This window comes from Trachypithecus francoisi, unplaced genomic scaffold (assembly GCF_009764315.1).
Source record: "Trachypithecus francoisi isolate TF-2019V2 unplaced genomic scaffold, Tfra_2.0 Lachesis_group3, whole genome shotgun sequence".
In the NCBI taxonomy this organism is placed as follows: Eukaryota; Metazoa; Chordata; class Mammalia; order Primates; family Cercopithecidae; genus Trachypithecus; species Trachypithecus francoisi.
In genome coordinates, this window is record NW_022681468.1 from 17,460,896 (window position 1) to 17,473,271 (window position 12,376).

Consider the following 12,376-nt stretch of genomic DNA (forward strand, 5'->3'; position numbering starts at 1 on the left):
GATCCTGGAGTGGAGCCTGTTGGGGAAACTCTACCTTCCCTTTGCAGAGGGGCTTTGGCTGGCAGTGACCTGCTGGGGACAGTGGTTTCTGTTGCCCCCACCCTGGCTTGGCCACTGCTTTGCTGATCTTTTCTGCTTCTCTGGGCCTGTCCACACCCTGCCTCTGCCTGTCTACCTGATTATTTACTCTTCTTTCACACACCTGCCACCCTCCCCTCTGAGCTCTGCCTGGCCTTTGGGGCTTGTCAGGGCCCTGGGATGAGCTCTGTGAGGTCAATACCTGGTGATTCACAAGGGGTGATTCTGAGAAGTGGAACTGCAGGGGAGGAAGCATAAGTTAAGAACACGCATTTATAAAGTAAGGCTCGGAGCGCATCCAGAGGGTTCTGAAAGTCAAAATTCAGGGAGGGTCTCAAGGGGGACGGCTGGGGCTGCAGTCAGGGATGGCAACCAAGTGCCCTGATTAATTTGGGCACGATGCAGTGGATCCTGTCCACCCCTCACTCTTCCACAGGGCTGCCCTTTGTTTAGCTGGTGGAAGCAGTGGTGGCTTTCACTGCCCTGGGTCTTTTTTTTTTTTTTTTTTTTTTTTGAGACAGAGTCTTGCTCTGTCGCCTAGGCTGGAGTGTAGTGGCACCATCTCTGCTCACTGCAACCTCCGCTTCCCAGGTTCAGGCTGTTCTCCTGCCTCAGCCTCCTGAGTAGCTGGGGCTACAGACATCCGCCACCACGCCTGGCTAATTTTTGTATTTTTAGTAGAGATGGGGTTTCACCATATTGGCCAGGCTGGTCTCAAACTCCTGACCTCAAGTGATCCGCCTGCCTTGGCCTCCCAAGGCACATTGTCCAAAGTGCTGGGATTACAGGCATGAGCCACCGCACCTGGCCTGTCCTGGGTCTTAAAGGTGCTACTGAGAGTTGCCAGCTGAGAACCCCCTCGCTGCCAGTTGGGCCCTGCCTGGCCACGCACCATCTGCCTTCCTGGACACAGGTGTGCAGAAGCTTGGGCCTTCTGGAGTCAGAGCCTGGGATCACCAGCCACCAGGAAGTGAAAGAACTAGAATCGCAGTATTTGTGTTCTCCTCTCACTGCAGGACTTGCCTAATAGATTGTTGCCACCCCTCCTAAGACCAGGCCAGGGGTTGGTAAACCACAGGCAGCCCAGGGGCCAAGTTACTGCCTGCCGCCTGTCTGTGCACTGCCAATGTACTAAGAATGGTTTTCACATTTTTCAGTGGTTGGGAAAAATTAAAAGAATAAAATTTTGTTCCTCATGAAATGTATATGGAATGCAAATTTCAGTGTCCCTAAATAAAATCTTATTGAAACAGAGCCATGTTTGTTCATTTCTGGATTATCTGTGGCAGTTGTTGCCCTTACAATGGCAGAGTTAAATAAGTGCAATGGAAACCATGAAATATTTACCCTATGGTCTTTTATGGAAAAAGCTTGCCAACTCCTGGCCTAGCCAATTGTGTGACATAAGTGTTTGCGAAATTTGATGTGTGGAGCTTTCTCCCCATTAAGAAAATAGGTTGAAAGGATGAGTAGGATTAGAATAGGAAAGAGCGGAAGGGAGGGATTTTCTGGAGTGAGATAGCGAATTGGTCACACTCTAGTTGGATATTTCCACTCATCTCTTTAACTTAAAATAAAACCTAGATGCAACATGAGGCCATTTCGTCTTAGGGTTGTCTGTAAGATGAGGCATCCAGACTTCTTGGATTAACCTAAATGTTGGAATAAATCAGCACCAAATTAAAACAAACCTTGCATTTTGGAACTTTTTTCTTTTTACTTGGCTCTGGGTGTGAACGATTTTATTTTAAACCAAATAAATATTTTGTTTTAAATCAAGTAAGCCTTGAAGGCTTACCATGAGTAAGCTATGGCATTTAATCTTGGCAATGCTTTTTCCCAGTCTGGTAGGATTTTATGATACTGTTGAATGAAAACTATAGTAAAATATGTGGGTTCTAATCTTACTAACTGGCTGAGCCAGGGCAGGCAATAGTATATTAGGGTAAAAGGTACACCCTGGCCGGGCGCAGTGGCTCACGCCTGTAATCCCAGCACTTCGGGAGGCTGAGGCAGGCAGATCACCTGAGGTCAGGAGTTCAAGACCAGCCTGGCCAACATGGTGAAACCCCGTCTCTACAAAAATTAGCTGGGCATGATGGTGGGTGGCTGTAATCCCAGCAACTCGGGAAGCTGAGGCAGGAGAATCACTTGAACCCAGGAGGCGGAGGTTGCAGTGAGCTGAGATCGCGCTATCGCACTCCAACTTGGGTGACAGAACGAGACTCCGTCTTAAAAAAAGTACATCCCACATCTCAGGGGCTTTGTACAACAAAAGCTTATGTCTCATTTGCCCAGAGTTGGGATTGGGCCAGTGTAGCTCTCTTGCCTCCAGTATTTTGAGGTCCCAGGCCTCTTCCACCTTGTGATATCTACGTCTCAAAACCTGGCTTCCTGGCTGCTGCAACACGTCAAGGAAAGGGTTGAGAACGTACACCCATTCTTTTTTCTTTTTTTGAGACAGAGTCCCACTCTGTCACCTAGGCTAGAGTGCAATGGCGCGATCTTGGCTGTCTGCAACCTCTGCTTCCTGGGTTCAAGCGATTCTCCTGCCTCAGCACCCCCGAGTAGCTGGGATTACAGTCATGCGCCACCACACCTGGCTAATTTCTGTATTTTTAGTAGAGATGGTGTTTTGCCACATTAGCAGGCTGGTCTTGAACTCCTGGCCTCAAGTGATCCACCCACCTTGGTCTCCCAGAGTGCTGGGATTATAGGTGTGAACCACTGCACTGGCTCTATTCTTTCCTTTTTTTTTTTTTATTTTTATTTTTTATACAGGGACTTGCTCTGTTGCCCCAGCTGGAGTGCAGTGGTGTGATCATGGCTCACTGTATCCTTGAACTCCTGGGCTCAAAGGATCCACCCAGCTGAACCTCCTGCATAGCTGGGATTACAGACATGTGCCACCACACCCAGCTAATTTTTAAATTTTTTAGTAGAGACAGGGTTTCACCATGTTGGCCAGGCTCGTCTTGAACTCGTGGCCTCAAGTGATCCATCCGCCTCAGCCTCCCAAAGTGTTGGGATTATAGGTGTGAGCCACCATGCCCAGCTCCGTTCATCTTTTTAGATAGGGTTTTGCTCTGTTGCTCCAGCTGGAGTGCAATGGCGTGATCATGGCTCACTGCAGCCTTGAACTCCTGGGCTCAAGGAATTCTCCCATCTGAGCTTCCTGAGTAGCTGGGACTACAGGCATGCTATAGAATAGTTTTTAAAATTTTGTATAGAGATGAGGTCTTGCTATGTTGTTCAGGCTGGTCTCAAACTTCTGGGCTTCAGCAATCCTCCCACTTTGGCTTCCCAAAGTGCTGGGATTACCGGTGTGAGCCAACGTGCCCGGTTGTACACACACTCTTAAGTGCTTAAGACTAGAGGTGACAGGCCATTGGTCAGAACTAGTTACGTGACCCTGCCTCTCTGGCAGGAGGCCGAGAAGTACGGAGGAAGTCATGGGATACTGTCCCCCACTGCTCAGCAACACTGGGTCACTAGGGAAAATTCTATACTCTTTTGTGCCTTTGTTTGCTTATTATTAAGGGATAAGTAATTCAGTCCTATATTTTCCCACATTTTAAGAAAAGTTCAAATAAGGTGTATGAAAGAACTTTAAAAGGAGTAACAAATTGCAAAATGTGTATTATATAATTGTAAGCAAAAAATAAATTTATTTATTGAGTCTTGAATGGTATGGGCTAGGGGCAGGGTAGTCACACAAGTCCCAGTATGCCTGGGACTGTCCTAGCATACACCAGTTGACCCAATATAATTACCATACAGTCTTCCCTTTCACACCCAGAAATATCCTGGTTTAGACCATAAATGATATGATCATCCTAGCTTGACTCCACTGATCATCCTTTAAGATTAATGTTAGCTACTGTTTATTGAACCTCTTCTAAGAGTCAGACACTGCTCAGCTTTTTGTTGTGTTGCTTCATTTAATCCCGAAAATAAGACTGCTAGGTATGTATGCATAATTTCTTCATTTTCAGATGAGGCAACAGAGATGCAGAAAGGTTTGAATTATTCACAGTCACACAGGTAGCAAGTGGTTGATTTGGTGTGTTGATTTGAACCCTGTCTATTGGAATCTGTGTTCTTAAGCCCTCCACAGGGCTGCCTCACTCCCCGTTTTTGAGTATTGCACCCTTGACCTCATGGGGCCCCACTTCCCTGACAGTGGCCCTGGAATCTGTTCTCAGACCACGTACTGGTAGAAAGTTCCAGCCGTGAGCCAGGAGTCCAGCCCTTTGTGACACCAATGAGAAGATGAGCTGGGAAGTCACTATGTCGTTTTCCAGAGCCAGCAACAGCAGGCCTCACTGATGTGCGTGTCTCCTGACTTCCCGTCCGGTCCCCTGCCACCACTCCCTACCCTGATGTTGACAAGTGCAGCTTGTTTTAAAACTGGGCGCTGCTTTTTACGTGGAAAAGATTTTATTTTGAAATCTAGGGTGGAGTAAAACTCCAGCCAGTGAAGACTTGCCATGTGCTGTGCAGAGAATCCAAACAGGCCCCTTCCCAACCCAAACAGCCAGGAGAAACTGAGTGCAGGGAGTTTATTTACACATTTGTTTATTAAAAAAAAAATAAAGCTTAACCACAGTCAAAGACCAGTTTATGTGCAGCATATTATCAAATAAAAAGCCATCTACTTAGGAGTCTGTATTGCAATTCCCCTGGTTCCTGGCCTTCCTAATCAGTGTTCAAAACCAAACCCACGAAATCAAAGGGAACAGCAGCTGAAAAATGAACAAAACGTGGCACAGTCATCTACTGCATGGCTTGCTTCAAGAAACCCCCCAGAAAATCATATATATGGTTTCTAAACATACAAAGAAAGCTAAAGGAATTCCATTATGAAAGAAAAATTAGATGGAAATTTCTAATCCTGTCTCATAAACAATATAGGAATAACTTTAAAATATTCTGCTTTAAGCATGCATTTAATTTGTGTTCTGGGAACCAAATAATGTTGCCAAGATAAAACATTCTAATAATGATTTATGTAAATTTATTTGTACAAAGTAATGGTGTAGTTGCCTATAGCAAATTGCTTGGAATATGAAATGACATTTATGAGGTCTTTTTTTTTCCCCTCTGAATGAATACAATGGAGTAAATGAGAGACTCCGGAAAGGAGAAAAGAAATCCATGTTCAAAATGGAGTCTGATGCTTCGAGACACAGAGCCAGCTGGCCAGGTTATAAGGTGTAAAAGTCAACACACTTAGTTCAGCATGGTTTCCTGTGATGGTCTCAAACCATTTTTTTTTTTCTTTGAGATAGAGTTTTGCTCCTCTTGCCCAGGCTGGAGTGCAATGGCATGGTCTCGGCTCACTGCAACCTCCACCTCCCGAGTTGAAGTGGTTCTCCTGTCTCAGCCTCTGGAGTAGCTGAGACTACAGGCACTTGCCACCACGCCTGGCTAATTTCTTGTATTTTTTATTTATTTATTTATTTATTTTGAGATGGAGTCTCGCTCTGTCACCCAGGCTGGAGTGCAGTGGCCAGATCTCAGCTCACTGCAAGCTCCGCCTCCCGGGTTCACGCCATTCTCCTGCCTCAGCCTCCCGAGTAGCTGGGACTACAGGCGCCGCCACCTCGCCCGGCTAGTTTTTTGTATTTTTAGTAGAGATGGGGTTTCACTGTGTTAGCCAGGATGGTCTCGATCTCCTGACCTCGTGATCCACCCATCTCGGCCTCCCAAAGTGCTGGGATTACAGGCTTGAGCCACCGCGCCCGGCCAATTTGTATTTTTAGTAGAGATGGGGTGTCAGTGTGTTAGCCAGGATGTTCTCGATCTCCTGACCTCGTGATTCGCCCGCCTCTTAGGAGGCTAGAATCCTATATTTTAGTCATCATAAAGTGCTCAGGCGCCCAAGCTTTTTCACAACAGCCAGTGACAAATTCCTTGTTCTTACAGCCCTAGTAGGGCGCTTATAACATGGGATGCAAACAGGCCAAATGTAGTTAAAAATTGGGCAATTAATCTCAGTTCCTTGTTACTTAATACCAAGGAAAGTTATGCTTGAGTCATAAATGGAGCCCGAATATGAAAACACAAGACAAAAACTTTCCAAAGGACTGACTCATAGACCTATTAGGAGTTTACCCATTGGCTGCCCAGTTAGCACCTTTGATAATGGCTCTAAGTGTTCCCCGGAAACAGTTAATTAAATGGAAATCACCATACATGTATCAGAGGGAGGTGCTGGATCCATGCTTTGGCCTTCTAAATGCCTAGTTGAATTTTCCATAACCTGTCCTATTGGAAAAGTCTGATGTTAACATCTCAGTTGTAGAAGGCATTTAATGTTTTTCAAAAAGTATTTGTGGCTGGGCGCGGTGGCTCAAGCCTGTAATCCCAGCACTTTGGGAGGCCGAGACGGGCGGATCACAAGGTCAGGAGATCGAGACCATCCTGGCTAATACGGTGAAACCCCGTCTCTACTAAAGAATACAAAAAACTAGCCGGGCGACGAGGCGGGCGCCTGTAGTCCCAGCTACTTGGGAGGCAGAGGCAGGAGAATGGCGTGAACCTGGGAGGCGGAGCTTGCAGTGAGCTGAGATCCGGCCACCGCACTCCAGCTTGGGCGACAGAGCCAGACTCCGTCTCAAAAAAAAAAAAAAAAAGTATTTGTACTATCCCACTTGGTTGTTACAATCATTTCGGTGAGGTAGGTAAGAGTTTATATTCTAAATACAGAGAAACTAAGGACCACAGAGATCACAGAGAAAGACATCTGCAGAAAGGGAGGACAGCTTCACACCAGCGTTTGTCCCACCGCCACCGCCGACGACAGCTCTGGGATTCTGGAGAGCTTGCTTTATTTAAAACAAGTTGAGAGTTTTGGCCCATCATAAGCCATTTTGGAACTGCACTAACTATCCTGAGAGAAATGGGTTTGTCTAATCCAGCAGAATGACTTTGCAACAGGGTCCTTTGCTGCAGTGGTGCCAAGGCCTAGGGGCTGAGGTTAGGACTCCCGAGAGAGAGGGTATAAAGGCTGAACAGGCTTTAAAATTGAATGAAAACAACACAGGCTTCCAGGAAAGAGGACTGGCCTGGGTTTTCAGCAGCTCCAGTTAAAGTGTGTGTACCTTAAAAGCTGTAGCTTATGGCAGGGTGGGTTTTAATCAAGTGATCCAAGATCTTCAGGCTGAGGCAGTGGATGCCAGGGTGGCTGTCAGCCAGTTTCAGCTCCCAGTCCTTCCCCTCAGCTGCGTGATTCGAATGGGATTTCTGGGCAGTGCATTCTGAGAAAATAATGTCAGCTGTCTGAACCTCCGTTTCCCCATCAGTAAAATGGGGATAAGGATATTTATCTTGTAGAGGTGTTGCAGTAATTTTTTTTTCTTTTTGAGTTGGAGTCTCGCTCTCTCACCCAGGCTGGAGTGCAGTGACTCGATCTTGGCTCACTGCAACCTCCGATTCCTGGGTTCAAGCGATTCTGGTGCCTCAGCCTCCCAGGTAGCTGGGATTACAGGCATGCACCACCATGCCTAGCTAATTTTTATGTTTTTAGTAGAGACAGGGTTTCACCATGTTGGCCAGGCTGTTCTCAAACTCCTGACCTCAAGTGATGTGCCTGCCTTGGCCTCCCGAAGTACTGGGATTATACTTGTGAGCCACTGCACTCAGCTGGTGTTGTGGTAATTGAAGAAAATCATTCTCATAAAGTGCTTGGCCCAGTACTTGGAAGATAGTAAACACTCATTCTGTGGCAGCTCTTAAAATTACTATTACAGTTGTATTACCCAAGAATGTATGATCCTGACTGATAATTGGAAGTGAGATTAAAATACATATTTTATTTAAGTGAGAATTAATCTAAAAGATTTCTAAACCAGTTGTTTTTTGCACCAAAAGATAAGATGAATATGCGAATTCATTGTTCATTCAACAAACAGCCCTTGTTTGTATTAGTCCGTTCTTGCACTGCTATAAAGAAACACCTGAGACTGGATAATTTATAAGAAAAGAGATTGAACTGGCTCATAGTTCTGCAGGCTGTATAGGAAGCATAGTGGCATCTGCTTCTGAGGAGGCCTCAGGAAGCTTCCAGTCATGGCAGAAGGCAAGGTGGGGGCAGACACATCACATGGCGAGAATGGGAGCAAGAAGGGAGGGGAGGTGCCACATACTTTCAAACACCTAGACCTTATGTGAACTCAGAGTGAGAACACACTTATCACCAAAGGGATGGCCCAAGCCACTCATGAGGATTCCTCCCCCTTGACCCAGACACCTCCACCAGGCCCCACCTCCAACATTGGCGATTACATTTCAACATGAGATTTGGGTGGGGACAAATATCCAAACTATATCAGTGTTGAAGACCTTGTGGAAGCTCTTGGTATAACCTGTGAGGGGTCATGAGGCCAGATCCAGTCTCCTCTCAAGGGATAAAGGACTTTGGTTATTTTGTTTGTTTGTTTCTCCCATCGTTCTCATCAACATTATCATGATTGCCATAAAAAATTGACTAAATGCCTATTTACACATGGCAAATAGGCATCGTGCCGGCCACTTTAATATACATGGTCTTTGTCTTCCAAGAATTCAGAAATTAAGCTGGTCTAAATCCTTACTTGTTGCTGAAAGCCCTGGGTCTGGGCCAGAACCTTCAGGTTGGTTGCCTTCAGGCCAGTCATCCTGGCTGGCTGTGGCGTATTCTCAAGACAAAGGCATGGAAAGTCTTTGCCCCTTGGCTGCTCTGCCTGAGGAAGTAGGCCTTGGCACTCTCTGCAGCTGTGTTCTTGGCTGTTGCAGGTCAGGCCCCCAGGCCGAAAGTGGGAATACCCTTTTAGTTAGAATTCATTTCCTTTAGAAGCACATAAACTACTGTCTTATCAAGGGTTGAAGTGACTCCTGCAGAGAAAGTGTTGATTTCTTTTTTTTAAGTTGGCTTTATAACACCCTAGAAAAGATGTTTCACAGAAATTCTCTGAAGGAAGATAGGAAGATAAGGAAGTGTAAAACATTCTCGAGTGAAAGGAGAAATAAGAAGTACTTCTGAGATCCACGATCCAGTCTGGTCTATTTCAGTGGTTTCTGGACCTAGGGAGCCTCTGTGTGGGAGGCAAAGGCAATTCCAAGGTGCTGATTCCAAGGTGCTGTGTTTGGGCTTAGTCTAAGAGGTGGGGGACACAGACAGTACACAGATATGCACAAGTGGGTATTCAAACGTGAGCTTTCCCCCGGTCTAAGGCAAAATGAGAAAAATAAGCTCAAGATAGTGAGTTCAATATCCTTACTTGGCAAAACAAAAAGTTAGCCATGTACGCCTGTCCCCAAAACTATTTTTGAACTTTTATTGCTGGGTGAAATCCAGGTCCCAGAGCCTCCTTGCCTGGGGTTCTCTTGCCCCTTCTCCTGGGTGTCATTCTTGTCTCCTTCTCATTCTCCCTCCTGATGCCTTCCTACCATTTACTGCAGGTCTCAAGACGGTGGCTTATCCTTCTTATTAAAAAGAAGATTAGTACGTGTTAGACATATAGCAGCAATGAGGACTTTCCTCCTGGTTTAAGGAGTGGGGGGATGGCATTTGAAAAGATAAACAGGCATCGGTCTTTAGCACTCTAGGTCACTCAGGTTTATCTCCTGGTGGAAATGTGGCAGACCCAACCCCCTGCGAAGGCAGAGGGTGACTCTTAATCACTGTGGAAAATGTGACACTGTGCTGTTCCCCTCTAGTGGATATGTTTATGTGGTTTATGTGTCCATGTTGATTTCTCTCTCACTCTGGTGTGTGCATATGAACTCCCAAAATGGGTATTTGAGCATTAACCAGAGATCAAGTCATTTGAGCCCAAACTCAACTATGCTCAAAGCTCATAGCTCCCTCAATGGTGGGGTCATCGTAGTACATGCGAGAGCATTTTCGTTTAATCGGGCAGAATTTGGCTCAGAGGAGCAGTTGGGGGTCCGAGCAGGGGCATCTGCCAGGGAGTCTGAGGAGGAAGGGCTGTTTTGAAGTTGGGATCCTTGAAGGAGAATGGCATTTGAATTGGCCCAGTCAGTATGACAGATGTATCAGCTGACGGTGAAGGAGGGGACAGGCTTTTGGAACGGTCATTATTTCACCCCAGAAGTGCAGTCAGATGGCCCCTGAACAGCTGGACTTTTACCTAACACTAGGACTCTAGTACAACAGGTGTGTGTTTGTGACATGCACACATCCGACAGCAAGAAGTTTAAGTCCATTCCTCAGCGTTTATTCCTGCTGGAAGCTGATGAGACTTAATTGCCTTTGCCTACCCCTCCCACAGCACCCCCCACCCCAAATACCACAGGTTAACCTTATCTCACAGCGATACATAGTTTCCCAGGTGAACAAGGGGCAGGAAATTGGTCAGAGCAGCTGCCAAAAGGTCCAAATTACTCATCAGTTCAAGTTTAATAGATTTTCCCTGTGTTGTTGGATCTGGTTTATTGACACACTCTCTCCTGGATGAGTCTTGGATAAACTGGTGGAGAATCGGGTAGTACTAAGTTCTGTTTGAAGACTGTATGATTCTACAGTATCCCATCGGGACCCTATAAGGTACATGAGGAAATGAATGTCCTGCTGGTTGCTATTTATGGAATGGTACAAGGCTGTTCGTAGGGAGTTGGGTGCTTGATAACTATTTTTGTTTAACTTTTAAATTGTTACTTTTTTTCTTTGAGATAGGGTCCCACTGTGCTGCCCAGGCTGGAGTGCTGTGGTGCGATCATAGCCCACTGCAGCCTTGAACTCCTGGGCTCAAGTGATTTCCCCACTTCAGCCTCCCAAGTAGCTGGGGCTACAAGCACGTGCCACCATGCCCAGCTAATTTTTTTATTTTTGTAGAGATGGCATCTTCCTAGGTTGTCCAGGCTGGTCTTGAACTCCTGAGCTCAAGTGATCCTCCCACCTCAGCATTCCAGTGTGCTGGAAATACAGGCGTGAGCCACTGCTCCTGGCAGTGATGACCTACTATTCTAACTACTACTTCTAACTAGGGATGGCCTATTATTACCACAACATTTGATTTATTTCTTTACATGAATGTAACTGCAACATTATACTTAGTTATAATAATCTATTGTTTTATATATAGGTCTATTCATGGAACGCATATGTATAAGTAAATATATATGTCTATATATATGGGTGTATATACATAAATTATGCCATTTGATTCTGGGACACTTTATAGGATTTGTTGTTTCCTTAAGATACAGAAACATCTGGCCAGGCGCGGTGGCTCACGTCTGTAATCTGAGCACTTTGGCAGGCTGGGATGGATGGCTTGTGAGGTCAGGAGGTCGAGACCAGCCTGACCAACATGGTGAAACTCCAGCTCTACTAAAAATACAAAAATTAGCCAGGCGTGGTGGCAGGTGCCTGTAATGCCAGCTACTCAGGAAGCTGAGGCAGGAGAATTGCTTCAACCCAGGAGGTGGAGGTTTACAGTGAGCTGAGCTCATGCCACTGCACACCAGCCTGGGCGATAGAGCAAGATCCATCTCAAGAAAATAAGTAAATAAATAAATAGATATGTAAACATCTACATTACCACCATTAGAACTGGTTCTACTTTTACATCATTCAGTCTCCACTTCTTTCTTGGCTCTTCTACCCGAGACATACAAGTAACCTCTGGATGTCTGTGTGTTCAACTGAACAAAAATGTCAACAAGCTGCTATTTATTTTATTAAACAGCTTGAGCAGAGATGTTTGGTCTGATTGCCGCAAATTGTTAGCTTATCACTGAACTGTCCTGACGATTCTTATTATTCAATTTGCATTGCTTACGATAATAATTATTACTCCATAAAAGAGCATGATGCTTTTATTTGTACAGTTCTTTCATTAATAATTTAATTGACTATTATAACAAAGTGGTTCTGCCACACATACATCAAGGTACTTACAGACTGGCCCTCGGCACCTTGGAATATCAGAATGTAGGTGTAAATTACAAGGCTTGGGGTGAGGATGTGGTGATGGGCAGGTCCTTTGGCCTCAACAGCCAGTTGGTTGGTCATGTCTTTTCCTCCCTGTTTATTTCCAAGCATTTTATTGATTCACCAGCAGTGACTCTGATCCTGCTTTAACAATCTAAGAAATTATATCATGGTGTAGTTATTTTGGCCACTAAAATGGCTAGATTGGTTCTGATTTATAAGTGGAAAAAGTAATGATAGTTAAACCAGTAAATCTGGCCTAAGATGAGCAAATCAGTAGGTTTGTGTAAACAGCATCTGTGTCTGTAGGGTCTGTTACGTAGCAATGATGAAGATGTTATCGATCACAGCTTAGCA

The 12,376-nt window shown here is 45.4% G+C and overlaps 1 protein-coding gene across 6 annotated transcripts in view; it reads left to right on the top strand.

Annotated features, from left to right (window-relative positions):
- FOXN3 (forkhead box N3) overlaps positions 1-12,376 on the top strand; it is a 465,438-nt gene that overhangs the window by 133,200 nt on the left and 319,862 nt on the right. The window lies entirely within an intron of this gene.